Source organism: Lolium rigidum, chromosome 3, assembly GCF_022539505.1.
Source record: "Lolium rigidum isolate FL_2022 chromosome 3, APGP_CSIRO_Lrig_0.1, whole genome shotgun sequence".
Lineage (NCBI taxonomy): Eukaryota > Viridiplantae > Streptophyta > Magnoliopsida > Poales > Poaceae > Lolium > Lolium rigidum.
This window is the reverse complement of record NC_061510.1, coordinates 367527526-367553503: the sequence shown is the minus strand read 5'-3', so window position 1 is coordinate 367553503 and position 25978 is coordinate 367527526. Positions and strand designations below refer to the sequence as shown.

The window sequence follows — 25978 nt, the reverse complement described above, 5'->3', positions numbered from 1 at the left end:
TCAAGATTCTTTTGGCAAGGGGATAGTGAGAAGAAAAAATACCGGTTAACTAAATGGAGCGTTGTATGCCGTCCGAAAGATCAAGGTGGACTTGATGTTCACGATCTTGAAGTTAAGTACATGGCTTTGCTTGGTAAATGGCTGGCCAGGTTGTTAACGGAGGATGGTGTATGGCAACAACTATTGCGGAAAAAGTATGTTGGCTCGAAGGCGATCTCTCAGGTTTTTTGGAAACCAGGAGATTCACATTTTTGGGCTGGCATCATGGCAACTAAAAAGCACTTTTTCCCATTTGGTTCTTTCTCCATCAAGAATGGGGCAGAGATACGGTTTTGGGAGGATCGTTGGTTGGGAACAACCACTCTTCGAGAACAGTATCCGGCTTTGTACAGTATTGTTCGTTATAAAGGGGATACCCTGCAGAAGGTGATGGCATCTTCTCCCCCCTCTATGACGTTCAGGCGAGACCTTATCGGCCCCCGACTAGTTGCTTGGAATGAACTACTTGAGCGGTTAGGTTCAGTCCAGCTGGGTCAGGGAATGGATGAATTCCGTTGGAGTCTCACCAAAAATGGAATATTTTCGGTCAATTCCATGTACAAAGCATTATGTCTCTCTTCACAACCGGTACTAAATAATAAATACATTTGGAAGATGAAGATACCACTCAAAACTAAAGTTTTTGCATGGTATCTTCGTCGAGGTGTGATTCTTACTAAAGATAACCTTGTAAAGCGCAATCGGCAAGGTTGTACGAAATGTGTGTTCTGTCACGAAGATGAGACAATAAAACACCTTTTCTTCAACTGTCGAGTTGCCCGATCTATATGGTCAATCATTCAGATAGGTTCTACCTTATATCCCCTTCGTAGCATTGCAAATATTTTTGGCAATTGGCTAAATGGGGTGGATTCTAGGTACAAAACAATTATCAGAGTGGGAGCGATTGCGGTTGTTTGGTCGCTTTGGCTATGTAGAAACGACAAGGTTTTTAATGACAAATCTTCCTCTCTTATGCAGGTAATCTACCGGTGTACGGCTTTGCTCCGTTCATGGTCGCCACTTCAGCGTTTGGCGGATCGCGACCTCTTTATGGAGGTGTCAACACGATTGGAGAACACGGCCACGGAGTTTATTTCCCAACATGGGTGGCTGCATAATCGGAGGATTGAAGCCAACGGAGCGTCATAGTAGTTGGCCTTTTCTTTATATCACTCTATGTATCTTTTTGTCGATGATTTGTGGACCTTTTAAACGGCTGTGTGCATCCTAGTTATGCAGAGGCTGAGTGTATTACTTAAAACCTTATAAGTAATAAAGCGCCCCTTATCGAAAAAAGGAATAAGTAGCCAAACTTAATATCGTCAAGATGGTGCAGTATAATTTCAAGAAGATTACCATTGTCCCTCATGGCAATGACTTCATTGACATAATTCTGTCCCGCACTCATAGGCAAAACACCGACTTTTGTTCACAAGGGTTATGCTTTCAGCCACATTTGCCAGTTCTATATGCGTAGAGTTTGGTATACCCAGCAGAACGTCTATGAAAAGCTGTCCATCATTGATGAGTTTCCCGACTTGGATGACATCCACCCTTTCTATGGTTATCTCCTTCATCTGGCCTTTAACAATGATCACTACAAACTTGCGTTGGGTCAGACCAGTACCGCAAGAAATATCTTTGCAAAGATCGGACTATCTGTGGCTGCTTAAGTATGGAGATACACCATTCAAAAAAAAAGTATGGAGATACCGGTGCAAGTGCTTGAAGGTAGCCGCACTAGGTCGCATGTGTACTGTTCTAATGCGTAGCACTCCTAGCTTGGCATACCTGGAGCACATGGCTAGGCATCTATTAGTAGGCCCAAACAACACCTGTACTATATTGATTTGTGTCTATCCAAATGTCGGTCCATCATTTGTTTCTTACATGCCCCTTTGCTACTATTATTTGGCGGATGATTTACTTTGCTTATAATATTCCGCCACCAACTAGTATTAATAATATGTTTGGGAACTGGTTGTATGGAGTTCCGAAGAAAGATAAGCGAGAAAATTAGGATTGGTATATCTGCTATATGTTGGGCAATATGGAACACTAGAAATGATATGATTTTTAATAATCAAAAGGGTACTAACTTTTTGCAGGTCATTCTTCGAGCTGTGCATTGGATACAGTTATGGGCTTTCCTGCTACCGGAGGAGCAGCGCAAGGATATGGATACTGGTTGCAACAGACTGCTGGTGCTTACTCAGGACTTCTATTACCGGGCTACTGGGTGGCGACACATTAATAGGATAGAGTATGGCTAGCCTATTTAGATGTTTGCTGTTCCGTTGGTTGGTCTATGTGGCAACCATGACGGACCCATGATTGTTTTTCTTTCTTTCGTACTTGTTACTTGATACTTGATACTTTATATGTTTAATAAAAGGCCGTGTGCATCAATTGATGCAGAGGCTGGGGCTGTTGCTCCTTTATCGAAAAAAAAAATGTTGGGAAGAGCTCTTTCATGAACAAGGTTACAAGGGCAGATGTGGATGTACAGCCTTATGCTTTCACAGAAAAATCCCTATTTGTTGGCCATGCAGATTACAACTATCTGCAGTACCAAGTGATTGACACTCCAGGTATCCTTGATTGTCATTTTGAGGACAGAGAAATGTGCAGTGTCACTGCTCTTGCCCATTTGAGGTATGCTGTGCTGTTTTTCTTGGATATCTTTGGGTCTTGTGGGTATACTATTGCTCAGCAAGCTGCACTCTTCCACAGTATAAAATTCTTGTTCATGAATAAGCCTCTAGTCGCTGTGTGCAACAAGACTGATTTTGCAGCCGCTTGATGGACTCTCTGGTGGAGATCCTAATAAAGAGGGTGTTCTGTTGACCATGAGTGCTTTATTAGACTAGGGTGTGATGGCTATTAAAAATTCCACGTGTGAGAGGTTTCTTGGGCAGAGGGTGGAGATCAAGATGAAATCAAAGAAGATCAATGACTGCTTAAACAGGTTTTTGTTTGTCCAAGCCTTATGACAAGAGAGAGAGGCCTACCTGCATGTCAGGCTGTCCTGGAAGCTCAAGCAATTGCTGCTTCACAGGAAAAGAAGAAACTTGAGAGGGACCTTGAGAATGAATGGAGGTACCGTTGTATATTTTGCTAGTCTTAAAAAGCATTACGCATTGACCAATGATGCATGGAAGGAAGACATTCTCCCTGAGATATTGGATGGAGATTTCCTGTATCCGGATATCTTGGAAAGATGTGAAGAACTGGAAAAGGGAAGAGGGTCTTCGTGTTTTTTTAAACATAAGGCCCTTGGCCCGGCTTTATATATAAAGCCAACATGGCACCATAGAGTAGCGATACAACACACACCCAACAAAGACTGATGCCTCCAAAGTGCTGGTGCCACAATACAACTAAGCATAGTCTGGTACCAAGAACAACTCAAAGATAAAACAGGGGAGGTAAAGCGCGAGGAGCGGGCGCTAGCGGCAGCGTGCAGTCGTCGATGGCGTCAGTGTCCTCCGGCCCGGGTCCTCGCGTGCAGCCTCCTAACCTCGTCCAGCACCACGTCCAGCAGTGGTCTGTCCCTCGGTCTGACCAGAACCCTCCAGCTCTGCATGTAGATAGACATTTTGAAGATAGCATCAGCCGGGCTGGAGATGAGAGAGCCCTCGATAGCTAGCTTGTTATGGATGTTCCACAACGTCCAGCATTGCGCTGCGAAAGTGAACCAAGCTATCCTACGGAGTCTACCCGGCAAGCCGCTGGCTATGGCGATGAAGTCCGCAGCCCCTGCTGGGTTCCATGAGCAGGAGAGAAGGTCCCTGATCCCTGCCCACATAAACTTCGCGATATGGCAAGTGAAAAAGATATGGTCGCAAGTTTCCCATTCACCACAAAGGGCACACCGCCCATTCGATGGCCCGTGTTGCTTTACTAATTGGTCCCCTGACGGGAGCCTCCCTCGGATGAGTTGCCATAGGAAGACCCGGATTTTTGGCGGAACTCTAGTGCGCCAAATATCCTTGAAGTGGGTGACCGTCCCACCCCGGGACAATTTGGAGTACATCGAGCAGGTGGAGTACTCCCCAGATTGCTCAAGCGCCCATCGAACCACATCATCGCCCTCCGAGGCCGGCGATAGGTCAAAGATCCTGCAGAGGTTGTCCCATTCCACCCTCTCTGCTAGGCCGAAGGAGCGCCGAAAGCGAATTCTCCAGCCCCCGCTGGACCTAACCCCTTGAACAGTCGCAAAGTGGTTGTCGCAGCAGGCGAACAACCTAGGAAAAGTAAAGCGAAGGGGCCCCGTGCCCGTCCACCAGTCTAACCAGAAGTAGGTCCGCCGCCCACTGTTTACCTGATGCTTCGCACCCATTTTGAAGTACCATTTGATCTTCTGGATGGCGTTCCAGAATTGTGATCCTTTGGTGGGAACCACCAGAGAGAACAAATCGTGGTCCCCCAGGTACTTAGCCCTAAGAAGGTCAGCCCATAGGCCTTCCTCATTCTGATAGATCTTCCAGATCCATTTTAGCATGAGGGCGATGTTCATGCACTTGGTGTTGAGGATTCCCAACCCTCCAAACTCGCGTGGTTTGCACACCGTAGCCCAGTCCACCATATGGTACTTCCGTTTGGGTCCCACCCCCTCCCAGAAGAAGCGGGACCGGAGTTTATCCATCGCCGCATGCGTCGTGTCATGTAGCAGATAGCGACCCATTGCAAACATCGGTAGGCTAGAGAGGCAGGAGTTGGTGAGCTCCAGTCTGCCGGCTGATGCAAGGAACAGACCCTGCCAAGGCTCCACCCTATGGCCAACCTTCTCAGTGAGGAAGTTCCAGTCCGCAACAGAAAGGGGGCGGTCGCTGACCGGTAAGCCGAGGTAGTGCAACGGCAGGCTCCCCAGCTTGCAGTTGAGGGCGTCAGCCACCCGCTGACGTTCCAGGTCGGGGACCCCTGTCACGACCGCTTCGCTCTTAGCGAAGTTAATCTTAAGTCCTGACAAGTTCTCGAAGCAGAGGAGCAGGAGCTTAAGGTTGGCCAACCCCAAGTCGGATGGATCGATCAGAATCAAGATGTCATCTGCATATTGGAGGTGGGTGATCCCTCCAGGGATCAGGTGGGGCACCACACCCTTGAGGTGCCCAGAATCGGTAGCCCTGGCGATGATAGCAGTCAGGGAATCCACCATGAAGTCGAACAAGATCGGGGAAAGAGGGTCCCCTTGTCTCACACCTCGCGCGTTTCTGAAGTTTTCCCCGATGACACCGTTCACGTTGATCGCGGTTTGGCCACCCGAGACCAGTTGCATCAAGCGGTGAACGATCATGGGGGAGAAGCCCTTCCTCAACAGAACTTCTCTCAGGAAGTCCCAACTTACCCGATCGAAGGCCTTCTCAAAGTCAAGTTTGAGAAGGAGGCCCTTGAGTTTCTTAACCCTCAACTCGTGGGCGATCTCATGGAGTGCAAGCACACCCTCGTGCAGGCATCTCCCTTTGATGAATGCCGATTGGCTGCGGTCGATCGTCCTATGCGCTAGCGGGGCAAGGCGGGTAGCGTAAGCCTTAGCGACGAATTTAAAAATAACGTTGATTAAAGCGATGGGTCTAAACTGCTTGATGGTGTCTGCCCCCTGAACATTCGGAATAAGAGAGATGACTCCAAAATTAAGGCGCGCTATGTCAACCCTCCCTAGGGCGAAGTCGTTCAGGATCCGGAGGATCGGTCCTTTCAGAAAATCCCAGAATTTCTTGAAGAAGAGGACCGGAAGCCCGTCTGGGCCTGGGGCCGAGTCTGGTTTCATGCCCGCGAGCACCTCATCCAACTCTTCCAGAGTAAAGGTAAGCTCCAGGCTCCTGTTCTCCTCATCGGAAATCCTCTTGTTAGACGGCCAAAGGTTCTGAGCTAGAGAGAAACCCTTTCCTCCCCCTCAGCGCCCATTAAGCCCTGGTAGAATTGGTAAACATACCCCATCAGCTCGGCCTGGTCTGAGATCTCGCCCTCCTCAGTCACCAGGCGAGGGATGAGGCACTTCCTACGCCTCCCATTGGCGAAGGCGTGGAAGAAGGCAGTGCAGGAATCCCCTTTAAGGGTCCATTGGAGTTTGCTGCGCTGTCTCCAGTAGTCTTCCTCCGCGCCGTCCAGCTGCACAATCTGGTCCTCGAGGAAGTAGCGAAGAGCCCAACCCTCCTCATCAAGGCCAGAGGAGTCAGCGAGCGTGTCCAGCTCCTTAATCTGGGCGAGGAGGTTGTCCCTTGCCTCCCGCTTCTGTTTGCCTAAATTGGCCCCCCATCCTCTTAGGTGTTGCCGAAGGCACCTCGCAATACACTGCCAAAGGTCAATGCTGCAACGGTGAGGCCCCCGTTCCTGGATGCAGGAGATCAGTTTCTCTTTGATCATCTGCTCAAAGCCAGCTACCCTAAGCCACCAGGATTGGAAGAAGAATCTCGCCGGTCGGCGAATCCCCTGTTCGCCATCATCAAGGAGGAGAGGGTTGTGGTTGGATCCCACCCTAGTAACCGCCGTAAGAGAGCACAAGGGGTAAAGCGTCTCCCAAGAAGTGGAGACGAAGACCCTATCCAGGACCGAGCGGATGGGGGAGAGTTGCTTGTTGGTCCAGGTGAACCTTGCCCCAGTTCTGTTGAGCTCTCTAAGAGAAAGGCCAGCGATGGCGTCATTGAATTGGCGCACCCTTGGCCAATTGATATTGTCGTTGCTCTTATCCCTGGGGCCCCGAATGAGGTTGAAGTCACCCCCAACGACCAGAGGGAGCCTACAGCTCTCGACCTCAGAAGAGAGCTCCTCCAGGAACTCCCTAGTCCTAGAGTGGTCAGCCGGACCGTAGACTAGGATGCAAGTCCATTTGGTTCTGCGGCTGCGATGGAAGAGGTTAGCGCTAATGAAGAACCTCCCCTTCCGCCAGGTCCCCACCTCAAAACACTCGTCACGAAACCCCAGGAGCATCCCCCGGATTGTCCCGAGGCCGGCAGCCAGTTCCAGCAGAATTGGCCACCGCACTCAAGGCTCCTGAGTTTCGAGTCCGAGAAATCTTGGCGAACCGTCTCTTGCAGGCCAAGGATGTCGATCCGGTCGCATTGCATGTAGTCACGGAGTTGGGTGCGACGCCCTTGTCCCCCAAACCCCCGCAAGTTGTAAAAGAGAGCTCTCATTTGGAAGCTCGTTTTTTGTACCGTCTCTTGGAGACAGCAAGAGCAGGGGCCTTGACACATGATCTTCTTGGGCGGGAGCGAGGAGGCACAGGGGCCGTGTCAGCCCCCGCGTTAGGCGCCCTCGTCGTGCCCGCAGACACTGGGCCCACAGCCCCAGGTGAGCCCAGCGTGGCATGAGGTGTGGCCAGATCATCGGCCGGTTCCACCCCAGGAGTATCGGTCGGCTCCACCCTAGGAGCCGCCTCTGCCGCAGCATCCACCGCGGCTTTGGCCGCCGCCGCGGCCTTGTCTTCCAACTCCAAGCGGCGCGCAGTCTCCGCGAGCGCAGCTTGCACCTTTTCTTTTGCCCGGATGATGGACAAGCTTCGCCCGCGTCGGTCGTCGTGGGAGAGAAAACCAAGCAGCTATCGCGAACTACCGAGGACAAGTGAGCATCCGAGAGAAGGTCGAGGATAGCGAAGTCGTTACCTTTGTCTGTGGAGATGCTGGTGCTGGCCTTGCCCTCCAGGTTCTTCTCCGCCGTGAGCCTCTGGGCGCGGAGGAGGGCGGAGGTGCCCACGAAGCGCCCTGTGACCTCGCGCTCTTCCTTACCGCCGCCGGCGTCTCCGAGGTCGCCCGCTTGGAGTAGACGGCCTTGGAGCGGCGAGCTTGCGCCAGAGGGGTGGCCTCGGACAGCTCCTTCAGCAGGTTCTTGTGGACTCCATCTTCATTGGGCTGCGGCAGCTCCTCATCATCCGAAGCGTCAACCACCTCCACCTCAGCCGAGCCGCCAAGGATGCTGGCCGGCGTAAGTTTGGCCATCTTGGTGGGAGGGCCCTCCTCCTGTTGGCTGTCGTCCACCCACGAAGGTGTCGGGTCGGTTATCTGCGTGTCCAAGTCCGCCGAGTCCAAGGAGTCCAAGGAGTCGGTAGCGAGGGGGCGGGCCCCTTCCACGCCGCTCGCCGGGACCAGGTGGACAGCTAGCTTGTTCTTGGAAGACTCGAGGAGGGAGAGGGAGGGGAGGATCTCCGCCGCGGCGTCCATGTTGGAGCCATACTGGTCGAAGTAGCTGTAACACCCCGACCACCCCTGGCCGGGCCTGTTACCCCTGGCAGCTCTCTAGGATCTCTAGACTAGCCCCACAGACCAACACATGTCTTTCCTGCGCACTTTGTCCTCACTCGTGCGCACCCGAGAACTACTTCCCGGTCGGTCACCCATCCTCAAATTAGCACGAGAACTACTTCCCGGTCGGTCACCCATCCTCAAATTACTCCGGGCCAAGCACGCTTAACCTCGGAGTTCTTTGCTGATGAGCTTCCGGAAAAGAAGTTGCAACTTGTTGGTATGAGTATCCTATCAATCCTATTAAGCCCTGGGCCAGGATATCACACTCACCCCCCCTTAGAAGATCGACGCCCTCGTCGATCAGCCCCAAGCCAGGAACGTCCCCTCTTGGCACACGTCTGTGCATCCAGTGCCGGCACATGTGCCATGCCGTGTGCCACGACGGGCCACACCAGCCATGCGCCACATGCCCGAACCCCTGACCCGCACACGCTCGTGTAACCGCGAAGGTCGGCTCTGATACCAAATGCAACACCCCGACCACCCCTGGCCGGGCTCGTTACCCACAGCAGCTCTCTAGGATCTCTAGACTAGCCCCACAGACCAACACATGTCTTTCCTGCGCACTTTGTCCTCACTCGTGCGCACCCGAGAACTACTTCCCGGTCGGTCACCCATCCTCAAATTACTCCGGGCCAAGCACGCTTAACCTCGGAGTTGTTTGCTGATGAGCTTCCGGAAAAGAAGTTGCAACTTGTTGGTATGAGTATCCTATCAATCCTATTAAGCCCTGGGCCAGGATATCACAGTAGCGCTCCGCCATGGCCGAGGCGGTGGTCACTGGCAGCCCCTGCTTGCCCAGTACCGACGGAGGGTTGGAGTTGGAGGGTCCGGAGGCCCCACCCTTGTCCTTGGAAGCGTCCTTGTTCTTGTCTTGGCTGCGGCGGTGCTTGTTCCATTCACTATCCGAGGGGATCTCGTCGGAGTCGTCGTCTTCATCATGACCGTCGTTGGGTGGCGGTGGAGGGCCCCCTGACCCTGCACCCGGAGTACCACGAGGAGGGGCCTCCGCCTGAACGCCGACGATGTACCCCTCGCCGTTCACGAAGATTTGGACCGAGCCCTTGATGCGGTCTGGAAAGCGGCAGTGAAAGCGCATACGGATCGGCTCGCGGTCGCGTTTTTGGATGGAAAGCTCATCAACATCAATTGGCCTCTCGATCATGGTGAATGCCGCCATGAGGCGTTCCCGAGTCATCAGGTCCTCCGGCACCCCCGATAGACGAACCCACGTTGAAGGGAGAACCAGGCTTGGTTTGGGAGCTAGCAAGGCCTCGCGGATCTGGGTATCTGTCTTGCTGAGAGGGAGGTGGAGCTTCCCGCTCCCGGTGCTTAGCCGGAGGGTCTGGCGGGTGGGGAAGACGACCGAAAACTCAGTGTCGGAGAGCCTCTGCACCTGCCAGTCCCAAAGCTCGTCTACCCGATGCTTCAGTTCATCAGAGAGCTGGGTCTCCGAGAGAGGCGCCGAATCGAACTTGATAATGGCGGCGAAGACATCCCCATTGCCCAGCCCACCACGCATTGGCTCGACGTCAATGTTGTAGAAGCCCCCGCCGGAGATGGCGTGACCCATGGTCTAGAGCCTAAGGCCCTTCCCCCTCGAGGGGCAGTTGGCGGAGGAGTGGCCTTCGCCGCTGCACACGACGCAGAGGGGGTCGAAGGTGCAGTCCGATTGATAGTGGCCTTCCCTGTTGAAGAGGAAGCTAACCAAGATGCTTTCATGATCAATGGCCAGGATGAATTAACTGAAGAGCGGCGTGAAATATTGGGCAAGATTATAAAGAAGGCAATGCTCATCCAAGAGCATAGGATCATGAAGAGAACTGCATATAGCCGTCCTATTGTTCCAAGGAAGCATGGCAAGATAGGAAATTTATAACCAAGAGAATGAGCAGCCAGTCAAGAGGACTTAAGCATGAGAGGTCAGGGAGCAGAGCAGAGCTGATGGTGACGATATGGAGGTATATGGCCAGTACTCTGACAAGAAACTGGGAACAAGGTCTAGGTCTAGGTCCCAATCACGACCGATCGAGGAGATTGTACCAGGTGAAGGGCCGTGGATAGGCGGACCGTGTGATCCCCAACTTGAAACCGAAGCTTCTCTCCTCTGGAAAATGAGGAATCAGAACGACAAGAGGCAATAAGCAATCAATGTGGCACGGCTGCTTACCATCATTGGATCAGGTGCGGGGAGTGTGCTTAACATAATTCTTCTTTTCACATAGTTATTTTTTCTGTTTGCTATGATTATTATTGTAGGTTAATGCTTATCTCTACATTTTCTCCTTCTGCAGGAACTCCAGGAATCACTTCCACTACCAGGCTGGGAATTGGAGATGCCTCAATACCCAGCTGGCAGGACGAGGTACTACTATCTTTACTTCTTTCTGGCTTCCACTCAGTTAGGTGTCATTTTCTTTTGCTAAGTTGTTAATCAATATGCATAATTTTTCTTGTTGCTTAACTATTTTTTGATAGCTGCAAACACATGGGTTTTTGTTGTATTGTTTTGCGATTTTTGTTGAAATTGTTGGTAATTTTGTTCTAAATCAATCCGCAGCAGAAAAGATTGTTGTTTAACCTTTCTTATAACATTACTTTTTAAAATGTTGAGAGTTTTTGCTTGTAATAGTTTTTTTTTACGCGGGGTGAAATTTGTTGCAACACTATCTGCCCTAGTTGCAAATCACCAAGGCAGGTTATTTGATGTTAAATACTGGGATGGTAAGGGGCAAATCGAAGAAACCGGGACTGCATGTGGGATACGTGATAGTGCAGAGTCACTTTGGCCATGAGGATCTTATTTGTGCTGGCCTTTTATGTTAGTAACTTGTAGGGATGGCAATTATGAGTTGTGCTGGCCTTTTCAATTTGGGGCACCGAACCATTCTTTTATGTGTTAGAGCATCTTCAGTCGCGTCCCCCAAAGCGTCCCCCAAACCGCGCCGGATTGAGCGTTCGGGGGACGTGTTTTGCTCGTGCCGCGTTTGGGGGACGTCGCTCCCCAGCCGCGTCCCCCAAACGCCGTCCCCAAACATTTAAAATAATTTTTTTTGGCATTTTTATTTCAATTTCCACAAACTAATACATAATTGGGAACGTGGTTTACACCAAAACATAGTTTGGAACATGGTTTTCCACAAACTAATACATAGTTTGAACCATGGTGGACACAAATATAAAATATTGCAAAAAAACTAAACCTAACTAGGCCGTGCATCGAAGGTTTCCTGTGTTCGCTGCTAAGAAACAACACTCGAGGCCACACCCAGTCACCTAAACTGGAAAATCCAGCGGGAGGATGGTGCCCTTGTTGGTTCTACCGATGAGGCGAACAGGCAGAAACCTCCGTGCACGTATTCGCTGCGAAGAAACAACACTCAGTCGTCCTCCTCGTCGGTGCTGTCGTCGTGGGAGTCCCTGTCGGCGTGGTAGTCCCGGAGGCAGCGCCTCTCGTCGAAGACCTTGACGCTCATGTCCCTGTTGCCGAAGTAGGAGAACACGAGGATGAAGCCGGCTTGGAGGCTGTGGTGGCGCGCGAACTTCTCCCAGCCGATGTTGAGTTACATCTTGCCGCGCGCGTCGTAGATCGCGTCGACGATCCACCGGCAGAAGCCGCACGAATGCTCCCGCAGATGCATCTTGCGCGGGCGTACGCCGCCGACGTACTCGGCGAAGGAGTCCGGCAGCCTCTGGATGCCGCGCGGGTCGCCCTTGAGGACGTGGACGAACTCGAACAGGACGTCCGGCTCCACGTCCATCTCCGACGAAGACGACGGCGTGGGAGGCGACGGCGAGCGTTCAGCTATGCCGCGGCCACGACCACGACCACGACCATGGCCGCGGCCGCGAGGTCGGCCTGCGCCTCTACCAGACATAGCGTCGAGTCTTGTTGAGAGATGGTGGCGGCTAGGGTTTGGGAGGGAGGCGCTAGGGTTTGTGTGTGAGAGGGACGATGAGAGGCGCCCCTTTTATAGGCCGGAGGGAGGCGGAGGAGCGGTGGCGCTCATTACGCCGGCACGCGAGAGCTAGGCGCGACGGGACGCGTCGCTGCGCCCTCTGCGGGAACTGCACCGTCGGCTGCGCGCCAGCAACTTCCGTCGCGAGGTAGGCGACGGTTAGGTTTAAATTAATTGTGCCGGCTGACGGGTCGGTCCCGCCAGTCCCCGCCTCGCTTTCGTTGTGTCCGGCGTCCCCGGTGCGTCCCTGTGGGACGGGGACGGGCTCGGGCGCCGGACACCGTATAGGGGCGCGCCGGACAAAAAAGGGCTTTGGGGGACGCGGCTGGATAGCATTTTTGGTCCGGCGCGCCCCAAATCCCTTTGGGGGACGGTTTGGGGACGCGGCTGGAGATGCTCTTAGCTGCTAAGTCATAGCTGCGATTAAATGGAGCCAGCAGTTTATCATGGCTATTCATCAGTATTGTTAAGTTCTTTCAATCCGGCAACTAACAATGGCGCATTATCTTTTCTAGGTTGCAATTGAATTTTCATATGTCATGGTTCAGACTATGATTTATGGCGTGCAAGTCTATTCAATGATTGGATTCGAACGGATAGTAGCCGAGTTCTTGTGGTATCTGTTCTTCATGTATGTTACTCTGATATATTGGCCCGTAAGTTACTCTGTCTATACAGTTCGCCTTTCGCTTGATTTACTACATAGTGATGCTTCAAGTTCAGGCAGTTCTCACCGGTAGTAGGAGAGAAGCAGGATTAGGGTGGTGGCGGCGTCACCGGTTTGTGGTCACAGGACGACCAGCAGATCACTCTGTTTTGTGGTCTTGCTTGGTTCCCGCGGCTGATTCAAGGAGGAGCGGGTCAAGCAGGAGCAGCGGCCCTGCGGTGGCACACTGTCGAGGAGGAGACTCAACGGAGCTGCCGGCGAGCACGTGGAGCAGAGGAGGTGGAACAGCGGGGCAGCAAGGAGAACGAGGATAAGATCGGGCGAAGAGACTAGGATGACGGCGAGCTCGGATGCGGGGCCGTGATTAGGCAGCGGCGAGTCGCGCACGGAGCAGCGGCGAGGAGGACTAGTGGCGCCGTGCCGTAGGGAGGATGTCCACGGCGAGCTCGGGCGCGGCTCCGCGAGCAGGCTAGCGGCGAGGCCCGCGCGCAGAGAAGATAGCATGGACAAGATCGATCAGGACGGGGACGAGTGATCCCAGATCGATCTCTGTGTTTGTTGGCTAGCCCTCTTCGTGCTTGCCGATTGACGGCGGACGTTGATGACGATGGAGATGGAAGATTGGTGTTTGGAATTTGATTTGAAATGCCAATTTGAAGCGTTTGGAAAGTTTTTGAGGTTTTTTTGCAAAAATGTATTTGTACTATGCCTCCGACACTTTCTGCCCAAACGGAGGGAGTACAACTAATTGGTTCTTTATATTTTGGAATCTTAAAAGGGAAAAAGACAGTTAGGGCACAAATTCTAATAGCTCTACTTGTTGATGTTGGGAATGCTGCTTTCTGGAGCCTATATTTATCTTTTTTAAACACAAAGCAGGGTCAACGATGAGGACATCCCATCTGTAGATCGCCACTCCGTAGATCCACCAAAGACCGCATCACTTGTGAGCTTGATCAGGACATCCCATCTGTTGATACAACCGCTGTACGTACAACCACACAAATACAAGAACTAATCACTCGAGCTCGTGCCAAACAACTCAACTATCATGTACTTTCGTTTCTTGGAACAATTCCTCATATACATGAGAATATGATGATGCCTAAATCAGGTGTGTTTGTTATTCTTAGGAATGATGGACCTAGCATGGATGAGGAGGATAGCATTGGAGCATGATCACACATAGAGAAGATGGCAACAAGCATGTGAGGATTGAAGAGGACGCCGCAAGTGGAGATTTCAGAACTTTGAAACCACCATAAGAAGAGATGAAGATATGGACGAAATATAGAGTTTTTCACTTCATATTTTCGTCCATATGATTACATGCTGCTGCGTCACCTTTAGTTTTGGGTCAGGCCCATGTCATTTTCGCAGGAATTAAGACAGCCACCGTTTAGAGTCCGTATTGGAGGGGGAAAGGCCTTCTAGGGTTTGGTTCGGCCACCATACGTATGGCTGGCCGAAACCCCACTTTTTTCTCCTTTAAATACCCCCATAGCCGTCACGTTTAGACTCAAATTTTGATTAGATTAAAAGTTAGTCATTGCTGCAACTCTCCTGTACTTCTTTTGAGGCCAACGCCCAGAACAAGACCGACTATTCGGAATCCCACCTTTTCAATAAAGCTTCATCTATATCCGCAATATTTTGATTGAAATATTAGTTCTTACTTGTTCTCGATTTCAGGTAGGAATTAAGACCCTCGCTGGTCAGGCTGATCGTGCTTCCGCAAGATCAGTAACTCCCGGAGATTGTTCTAGCGATTGCATTGACGCACGAGCTTTGCACGTGTAGTCGGATCGTCAAGCATGAACTCCACCAACAAATCAATTTATCCACGTCCCATCGAAAGATCGTCCACCTTTGCCCTATCAGAGCTTCTCTTCTTCTCCACAACTACGGTGGCTTGGAAGAGAAAGAACCAAGGCAGGGCGCCTAGATCCAGAGAGTAGCAAGAGTGCTTTATTGAGAGGGTTGTAGAAGCACCGCCGCCATCCACCTCCGGCTCCCTCCATTGGAGCTCCACGGCCAGTAGCCATACCACCACAAGCCACGGGGAGTAGCTAGAGCTCCACCACGACCAAACCCCCATGGGCATAATGCTAGTCTCCACATGGGTAAGACCTAAAACTAGACTAGATCAAGACCTAAACCTACTCCGATATATTTCGGCACCTCTCCTTGACCAACTCTGGCCGGCTATTCCGGTGGAGAGGGCCTTGGATCGGCCCGGCCGACAGTGGAGGAGTCTCAAGCTACTGTAGCCGCTCGAGAGAGGGGGAGGGTGGAGATGAGAGCACCCCGCCTACATTTGTCTAGAACCTACTGAAGCTTCCTCCAAATGATCTTAAATCATTTGTTGGGTCTAATGAACTAAACTGAACTCTTGGATATTGATGCTATCCAAATCTGAGTTAACTGAGAGCTAAATTACAAGCTGATTTGGATTCTTGATCAGTTAATAGACCGATTGGATGCCAGGGATAACAAAAGGAGAAAAGACGTGGGATAGACGGTACCAGTGATCTTGTTTTTAAATAAAAATCATATTTTTAAGTTTCAGAACATTCTGAAAAAAAAATCGCATATAGTCAATGATGTATCTCACAAACGTACAAAAAATCAATTTCAAACACTTTATATTTTGAACTACAAAAAATGACAAAAGTGAAGATTCTGAGTAGTCATTTTCAAATCTCCAAAACATATCAGATTTTATCATTTTTGTCTAGCATAAAATAAAAATAATTTTGGGTTGAAATTTTGCATGATTGTGGGATGTACCACTGACAACAATCAGAATTATTTTCATATTTTTTGATAACTTGTAAAAATACCTTTATTGTTTTAAAATAGCAAGAGCACTGGAAGTCGGGAGCGAAAAGAGGTGGTGCCAATTACAATCTTGTGGTAACACTGAGGGAGAGCAAATTTGGTACACCAGTGCTCCTGATGTTTTTAATTTTAAAAATTGTAGTTTCAAAAGATTATATATTTTATTCTTTAAATGCATAAACATGTTCTGAATACTCGTGTAAATTTTTGGTAGAAATTTCGTACAGAAACATAACAAATTTTTTGGCTGTGTATAGGGATGGAAAATTTAGATTTTTCTCGGAAATTTGTTTTTTTGTATAGCTCAAAGTAGAACATATTTTCATCCAAAATTTAGACCGTACATTCGGAATGTTTATATGGTTGTGCACATTTAATGATAGATTTTTTGAAATCACAGAAATATGTTTTTTTAAATACAGGGAGCACAGGTGCTCATGTGCCAAATGGACTTTCCGCACAAAACTAGCCTTGCTAATGAGAAACGCATTTAGAAAGGTAGAAAGTAACTAGTGTGTCTTTTTCTTTCTTCGATAATACTCCCCAAGAATTCTATAACTCCACCCAACGCTACACGATACACAACTCACAACGCAACACCAAGACACATGACTATGAAGGATCGCCTTGCACTGTCACTCACCAAGAATGGCAAGGGACGGGGCACAATGTATTGTATACGGGGAACGGAACTTGTATGTGGTGTGTGTTGTAAGCTACTATGGGGTATGTGTTGTAAGCTATTGTTGGCCTTCTCTCCGAAAAAGGTCAAACTAGTGTATTTTTTTCGTACACATGAGAGGTTCCGAAGGACCTCGAAGCTGTATTAAAAGCAAAGCGGTAGTACACAACTTCATACAACATGATCCATAACAAAAAGAAAACTATAAACTGGTGCATGATTCTTACAAGGAAGACCCAAACTAGCATATGGAAACGCGATCGGGTTCATATCATCCTCCGCAACTAGTGTATTTGTTTGTGTGTTACTACACATCAGCACATTTTTTAGTACACGTTAGACAATACCAAACTTTCCATTTCAGATCGATCATTTTGAAGTAGTAAAAATGTACAAAATGGACAAGTCCATGTAAGACTCCATATGGCCAGAAGCAAAAAAAAAAGATCAAAACTATGTTTGCCTTAAAAAAAAGATAAATAAGTTCATTAAACCTTCTTTGCCCCCACCCCCCCTAATTGAATGAAGGATCAGACTACACGGGGGCGCCGCACACGACCCCATCCCGTGCGTCGGTCGTACCCATCCAGAAATAGTACCTCACGTGCAGTCTCGATCAGTGCGGCCCCTGCTACACCACAAAAAAGGTGGCACCATGCACTTCAGTTCGAGATAAAAAAAATTACTACTGCTCTCTGTCAACACCCGGATTTTTAAGTCCAGATGCCTATTATGCCATACATCGCAATCCCAGGAATATTGTTTTTACGAGACATAATAGATTGATATAACAGAACATCATTCATTGGAACTCATAATTGTCTTACATCAAAGGATCACATGATACTGTCTTACAATAATAGTTGATCTAGTGATCAATTACAAAACACATAGCGGAAGCGAAGTAGCGGTTGTGGTCCATCTGTTCCACAGGCAACTGTTGACGTCAGGAGTGGTCCTAGTTGTCGTAGACGTCCTGCTGGCCTTCATCCTGGTACTGGGGCTCATCTTCATAGTCTGGCCATTTGAATAGTCAGGGACACAGCCATGAGTACTTTAAAGTACTCGCAAACTAATACTAGTGTAAGTACTTTCAACTATGGTAAGGGGGCGCTAAGCTCTAAGTTCATTTGCATAAAACCAGTTTTATTTCATAAGTATTTAGTAAACAAGACTCTTCATTTGTCTAACTTAACTCAAGTGGGAACATTAGTGTCAGTCCCACAACTTTGTTGTGATTCAAAGTCCAAGTCACCTTTCAATCTCAAGTCACAAGTCACCATTCATATTTTGGAAAAATTCTGATGACGGAACAGTATGGCCTTTCCAACTGTCCATGACCGCGAACGCGGCTATTCGAATAGGTTTACACTCAGCAGAGGTCGTACACTTGTGCCACAATAATTGCAATAGTTCATCAGGGGTAACTGTCCCTGATTTATCGCACTCAGTGCGCGAACTACCAATCCTAACCTTTCATTTACATACCCTAGTATAGGCACCTCTCCCCATGAGCTTGGCCTCCCGGTGAGAGCAAACCGCCAACCCGGGAACTGCACAGGGCTTGGGTAGGACATTCACCTCATTTCACGTCATTTCACTTTCAATGAAGGCAGCCTCGGCATAACCCCTATAGCGCTTGTTCAGAGGGAACCCATACTAAAATACATAAGTTTCTAGTTAAGCCTTACCCAGATTCAGGTATTGTGGGGGTACTTGTAAAATTGGAATGGTATCGCATCCGAACCCAACCATCAGTTTTTGGTAAAATTCACCAAGTCATTCACAAGTCATATTCACCTTCAAAAGCTTTCAATAGAATGACTCATCATTCCAAGGTTTTCAAAGTCATTGGTTTTCACAAGTTCCCAGCTAGAGTAGTCACTTTTAATTTTAGCACTAGCAACTAGTCAAGAGGGGTGCTAACTAGCTTATAGCTTTCTAGGCTAAGTGTGATGCTCTTTTACTACTCCATAACTAAACCAAGTGAATCATGAATCAAAAATAAACTTTGATAAACCAAAGTCAAAACTTGTAAGGTAAAAACTTGGGATAGGATCATTATGCATAAAGGAATATGTAATGGTGTCTTGCTCTTGTAGAGCTTTGCACCAGGTCAACTTGCAAGAATATTAGCTTGCCTTGATTGGGGTAGTGATCAAAGTTCTCTTCTTCTTCCTCTTGGTAGAAAACCTCCTCCTCTTGATAGTCTCCGGTACTAGCGTCTATAAACGAAATACGAGGATACAATCACCAAACAATACTTAAGTAGACTAGTTTTATCCTTAATGGCTCACTCAAGAGGATCTAGCATCATCATCTACATTACTCAACATTAGACTAGGGTTTCTTCCTTAGGGTTTAGAAAACAACTCTTCTTATTGAAATAGGGATTAGGGTTTCTATTTAGTTCTTTGGAGAAATAATTTCCTCTCATTGAATCTTCTTAAGATTTAATCTCCTCAATTCCTAAATGTGAGATCATGTTTACCAAGGTCAATACTTCACATTTATCATTTGAGAAAAAGATTTAAATGAGATCCATCATCTCATGTAATTTAAATACTACTTTGATTTAAGATCCTCAAGTGAGCAAGTATGAGACCATGCAACAAGGGTCATCGCATTACTTCATAACACTTGGGAAGATGTTTTAAATGAGGTGCTACACCTCATAGATTTAAAATCCTAACTTTGAAAATGAATTAAATGGGCTAGTATTGACTACATAGCCAATTTTTGATTCTAGCCCATGATCATATACAGTACCCCTATCATATTTTTGTATAATAAATTAGAGATTTGGAAATGTGAATCATAGCAATTGGATTCACTTCAAAATTCATTATGGTTGATTTTATAAATTTATTTGAATTATGAAAACTCTCTGACTTGTTATTTTTACTATTCAAATTCTACAATATATTTTGGTTTGAATCTAGTGTGGTTGGGTAGATCTTTTCATAAGATTTCCAACAATATGAAATTCATCAATATTGGTTGAGTAGATTTGATTCTATTTGATTTTGAATAAAGCATATGCAAGCAAATTCGATGAAAAGATTTAAAACGAATTCAAAATGTGGGCTCAGGCGGGAAAACGAAATGGGCCACAGAGAGGAAAAAGGAATGGGCCAGCCCAACAGCGCTTCTCACGCCGCGGGCCGCCTGAAAAGGTGGGGCACGCCTGTCAGCGAGTCATAAACACCGAACCGGTATGTTTTGATTTGGACCGTAGGATTAGATGACGATCGAGCGGCGCACGGCCGTCGTCGTCTCCGACGAGAAGCGAGGGTACTGGCGGCACGGGCAGGGTGTCGGCGGCTTACCGGAGCTCCGGCGAGGATCGAGGAGGGTCTCAGACGAACAAGGAGTCGACGGCGAGGTCAGCGGTGGTCGTGGGAGCGATTGAGGTGGCCGAAATCGATGGCAGCTTCTGCGGCGGTGCGTGCAATTGAAGGGCGACAGTGGCTAATGTCGAGCAGAGAGGTGTCGAGGAGAGGTTGTGATGAGAGGGGAGGCTGGTGGTGTGAATAAAACGAGAGGGGAGGGGCTACTTTTATAGCAATTGGGCGAGTCCGAGGCTCGGCGGTGAGGTCAGCTGTGGAGAAGGCGCTACAGGGGCGCGGAGTGGCTGGTGATGATGCAGCGGGGTTGGCGAGGTCCTGGCGGTGACGCAGGGCTTGTTCGCGGTGAAAACGAGGCGGAGATGAGGACGGGCGCATGACGATGGCACACGGTACTGCGGCGGATGGCGTCGACGGTGGCGTCATGCACATCGTTCCCGCGGACCAGTGGGTGTGTCTACGGCATTGCTGATGTTGTGGCGTTGCTGGTGGCGAGCAGAGAGGGCGCGGGATGACACAGGTGAGTGGGGCGACGTGGTGGCCGAGCGCGCTCTGGCGCGTGTCTGTGCACGCTCTGGCGTGCGCGTGCGTGTCTGGGCGCTTTCGTGCCGTCGCGTGTGGTGCACCACTTTGTCGAGCATCGTGTCTGGCACGTCCAGAAGGGTGAGGTGAGTGGGTTTGACATGGTTGGACACATTGGAAACGACCAGAGAGGGGAGTGGCATGGAGAGGGGTTGGCATGCCACGGCATGGCTAGGTTTTGGCAGAATGGTGACGAATTGGTGTACCACTTCTTGTCTCTGGTGTTTGGCAAGGTGCAGAGGGTCCAGGGGAGTACAGGAGATGACCTAGGGTCGATGGGGGAGGCTTTGGTCCGCTGGATTTTTGTGTGTCTAGGGTTGGCAGCATAATGTACAGAAGGTGCTCGGCCAAATGGCCGGAAGAACTTAATTTCTAAATTTTGAAATGAAAATTGGTGGAGTTGCTTCATATATTCATGGGCATACAATGGTGGTGGTGGTGTCCAAAATGGGGTTGTTTTGTGAAAATCCAAAATGGGTAGAATCTAGAATCTGATTCAATGTCACCACTTTGCTTGATCACCATAAGAAATGGAGAAAGAGTTAGACAAGCTGGTCAACACAAAAGTTGTTCACCTTGATAAGATCTTGGATGAGGTGTAAAGAGTTGTGAGGGTTTGGTTTAGAAATCTATAAATACAAGGGCTCAAAGAGGGTAAGATATTAAAAGTGTCACATGTGACCATTATCACATGTAACTAGTTTTTGATTTTTCCTTTGTTTTGAATTTAGTTTCTTTGATTCCAATAGTGTTCTTAAGTGTTTAGTAACCTTTTCCAACCAATGGCACAAGCCAAATTGGTCTAGGTTAAAGATTTTCAAAAATGGCCAAAACCATATGTGAGGGTTTTTGCAAATTCTCAAATATTTTTCTTTCTTTCTCTTTGATCCCAAGGATCATTGTTTTGGGTTCAAATGAGGTTGGTTGGGTTTACTCATGGTTTCCAACCATTTAGGTAAGGTAATTAGGGCATAGGCCAATTATTGGAGAATTATCCATTAACCCACATATGCCTCACATTTTATTTTGTTTTCTTTCCAAAAGTTCCTCTTTGGTTTTGAGAAGGGTAGGGTTAGGGTTTTGGCACAAGTCAAGGATTGTAAACTCTCAACATGGCAATAACACAAAGATTAAGTATGAGCACTATGCATAGTACCATATTTAATAAAAGTTTTTGTTGGTTCTCATTTTTGGGAATAGGAAAAATCATTTTCTTCTTTGTTTGAAAATTTGGGATTTTACACTCTCCCACAGCTGAATGTGTCTTGCATGTTGTTTCACTCACACGAACATTCACGATCTATCTAAATTCAAATATATGTGTATCGTGTAGTACATGGTCATTATTCCGTAGCCCCGTAATCAGCTTAAACACCTACTACACTAGGCACTACAGAAAAAATTGTATTGACAATGGTAGATATAGAGCGAATCGTGGTGCTATAATCAAGAATGATATATGCAGTCATGGCTTCATTTTGGGACATCGTCAAATTTTCTGGTCTTTGATTTTGCCCACTCGTCTAACATCATTCCCTGAACAAATACCAAGAGCAATTTCCAAACTTAGCTAATAGAGTAAGAGTTTACACAGTTGCAAGACTAATCAGTCATGGTCACTAGCTATCACCATGCTATGAATAATGACATTACCTATACTTACTAGGATATCATAGAGGAGCTACCGGATTAACTAGGCATGATCACCAGATTCTCAATGGAAATTGTTACCTTACTTCTTATAAGAAATAATTACAAAAATCATCGAAGTAGAAATTCTCGAGGTTATCCTGGTAGCAACACTACCAGATTAACTAGTAATAGTTGTCGGATTAGTTAGCCACAATTGCCAGATTAATTATCTATGTGAACATTTTTATGACAAAGCAATTACAAGATTCATTAGTCACGACTGCTAGATTAATTATCAACTAATTATCAACGTAAAAAATACCATATTCTTTTGAGAAAGCAATACCAAATTAATTAGCCATGATTGCCAGAGATTAATATTCTATGTAACAATTATCATTTCATTCCACAAAGCAAATATCAGATTAGTTAGCCATGGTTATCGAGTTAATTAGCCACGACTGCCAAATTAATTAGCCACAATTGACAAATTATAAGCTATATACAAATTTGACCAGCATAGGAGACTCACTTTCTGTAGCGTGATAGGGGGTCGGCACCACAGCAGTAGGGTGTTGACATAGGTATGCTTAGAAGGCATGTCGTATAAGGTACCCAGGTTATTTGTAAAGGACGAGAAGCCCATGGACCCTGAGAAGCTCGGAAGCCCAAGGAACTCTGTATAAGGAAAATAGAGATGTAATAGGAATACGATAGCAATATAGGAAAGGCCCATAAAGCCTCTTATAATTTTTAACTTGTACGACACGGAAAGCCTCGGCTCCACTTCCTATATAAAGGGGAGCTGAGGGAGAAAGAAATTAAGGATCGAATCTATTGTCAATAGGACCACCATAATCTTTAGTCGAGCACCTTTTCGGCTGAAACCTTCGAGATCTAGTTGTCCTCTACTTTCCACGAAACCCTAAGTCTACAATCCGTAGGCATTGACAAGTTAATCCCTTGTTAGGTGTGGCGGTCTAGACCTCAGTGACATGATGTTTTCTTCTACTCCTACGACAATGTACATACGACCTGGTCAGGTGCCGTCTTCACATCCTGTAACTTTGGCTGCACGCTAGGCGCATCATCCCCATGGATGCGTTTGGTAGCATGGGCTGATTTCGTGCACCACTGGTGCAGTGAGATGGGAGTGCCTGCGCATTGCAAACGGGCCATGGGAAATAAAAGACGTGTCGTTTGGTTGCCCGTGTGATATTTTCTGCATCAGAGAGGGAAGCCAGCCCCCATTGTTTGGGTGCCTGCACAGATGTTTTCTGCTGTGGTCATGTAGTGCACACCTGATATGGTTGCAGCTATGAACGTGATGTGGTAACCCCTTCGCTTAGAGTGGTTAGGTTACCCACATTCAGCTATATTCAGTTTATCAAAAGTTGTTGGTAATACACAATAAGTACTTACCCTACTGAGTGATGCATCACTAGCAAAGCAACTATACTTCGTGATGCATCACACGAGGGGTTAGTATATACCACCTCGAACAAGTTTATCATTGCAGACTGTGGATCAGGTTCAAGCAAGTCCTAGCTAATGGAGGGATACGAGAGCACCTGCCAAAATCAGCATATCATGATGAAGAAAGCAGAAGCACTAAGCAGGAAACTACTTGCGTACCTAGGTCCTAAGTCAGCTCCTCTCCGATGGCTGTAGCTGACGGTACTCGGCATACTCTTCTTCGTTGTCTACAATGTAGTCGATTGCCCTAACCAACAGGTTAGGTTGGAACAGCTACGCCTTGCAGACAAACTGGTGCGTAAAGATCGTCTTCATCTCAGCATAGTTCATGATCGGCGTCCCGACGTACTAACGATGCCTCAGGTAGCGCTGCAATCCAAAAGAAACAATTGTTAGTGCGGATGATAATGACATACTTTCAGATCTATGAAGGAACTCAATGAAGCTTACTACTTTAATGTACTCATGCGCCGTCTCTTCATCAGCAGCATATAAGCAATAATCATCTTCGCTCCAGTCCAGAGTGCAATCGGACTTCATCTTGATTATGACGCTCCACTTGATCCTCCATCTTCTGATGTGGTTGTAGATCTGAAGAGTGCTCATATGTATGCCAGTGAATGCAAGAACATCATCAGCTACCTTATTTATTGGCTCCTCTTTGAATCTCAGGTTAAAACAGACGCTGCTATGGACGAGCTGAACCAACCGGTTCAACACAAACTATGAAATCTCAGGTTTCCAAACCATGGAAGGTTTGCTTGAAAACATACAATAATGAGCATTGACAGCTGGAGAAGAAAGATCAGAAGAGCCCAATGATATGATCGCCTACACGACAAATACCAGAAGAATGTACCTAAGAGTTAGCACATCAATGAACTACCACTACCACATCTACATCTTTAAGCACTACCACATCAATGAACTACGAGAAAAGAATGAGAGGCCTTACTGTCAGAGGACCCACACGCAACACCGAGGTTGGGTAAGCAGGGACCCTGGCGAAGTTGCAGGTAGCACGACCGTCCCCTATATACGGTGGCGAAATTTGGACCGCGGTGACCGAATTCATCCCACTGAGTTTTCACTGTTCCGCGCTAGCTCGCGCCATCTTCTGCGGTAGCTTTGCGGGAACGCGTAATTGTCGATTTGTGCGGAGACGAAGGTGACTCGCTAGAAACGGACGAGCCGGGCGTTTCCTCTAGGGCCTGGCCCAAGGGTGCTTTGAGAAGTGGTTCATGCAAGAACATGAGCGAGGCCAGTCAACCAAACGGGCCGTATTGCTAGCCCGATGCGAGCGAAGGTGAGAGCAGGCTACCAAACGCGCCCCATGTGAGCATCGCCCATCCCTCCATGGCATGCTTGCCTTAAAGGAGCCCTTGACCCACCGACCGCATGGCTCGTGCCAGCGCGTGGCGGGCATCAACCTCAATGTTGTTGCTACCAGCGGAGGAAACGCCAACACGTGCGGGGGTCATCTTCCCCAACGAGGTCTCTCGTTGTAGCACACTCGTGCGGCGATGCCCTCTCCTGCTACTCCTTGCTCGCGCGATGGCCTTCGCTCGCCGTGGCGTGCTCGGTGGCGGCGCCCTCCCCTGTTGCAGCGCACTCGCGCGGTGACGCCCACTGCAGCTCCACACTCGATGGCGGCGGCAGCCTCCCCTGTTGCTCCATGCTCGGTGGCGCACGAGGACTTCCCCTGCTACAACGCGCTCGCACGGCGACCCCCCCCCTCGTGCTGCTCCATGCTCGGTGGCATGTGACGACCTCCCGCGCGTCGACCCACGACCTCCTCCTCTCTTCCATCTCTGGCGACCCCTCCCCCCGATGCGAGCTCTGCGGTGGCATTCCTCCACCTCTGCGGTGCAATGCCTCCCCAATACAAGCTCGACGGCTGCGGCCTCCTCCTCTTGCGTAGTTTCCTCCACGATGCAACGCCTCCCGGTGAGAGCTCGGCGGTGGCGGCACTGGACGACCTCGGTAGCACAGCGCCTACCTGATGCGAGCTCGCTGTCTGCGGCCTCCTCCTCTCGCATCTCTCGACCGCGGCGTTTCTCCTCCATGATGTTCTGTGAGCGAGCGAGAGAGATTGTATGGTAGGAGAAGCCCGTGAGAGGATAAGAAGATAAGGGAGAGGTCTAGGCGAGCAAACAGACGATGAGTTCTCCGAATCTTAGAGCACCGCCGCACGGAAGCAAGACTCTTGCAGCGCCTCTTAAGGGCTCTTTTGATTCATAGAATATAAAAATCATAAGAATAGGAAAAATATAGAATTAGTATGTCATGCCTAGTTGAATCCTATAGGAAGATGAGTTTTTTTTATTTTGACAAATGAATTTTACATGAGGTATGATCTCATGTTTATTTCCTATAGGATTTGCATTACAAGATTTCTATAGGATTATTTTTTATAGGATATGTTCCTATGAATCAAATAACTAGTGTAGGAAAAAATCTCATAGAATCTAAATCCTATACAATTCCTACACAATTTCTATGAATCA

General features: G+C 48.3%; 1 pseudogene; it reads left to right on the top strand.

Annotated features, from left to right (window-relative positions):
* The first annotated feature begins 1369 nt into the window (after positions 1 to 1369).
* On the top strand, positions 1370 to 11080 carry LOC124697380 (annotated as a pseudogene).
* The last annotated feature ends 14898 nt before the right edge of the window (positions 11081 to 25978 follow it).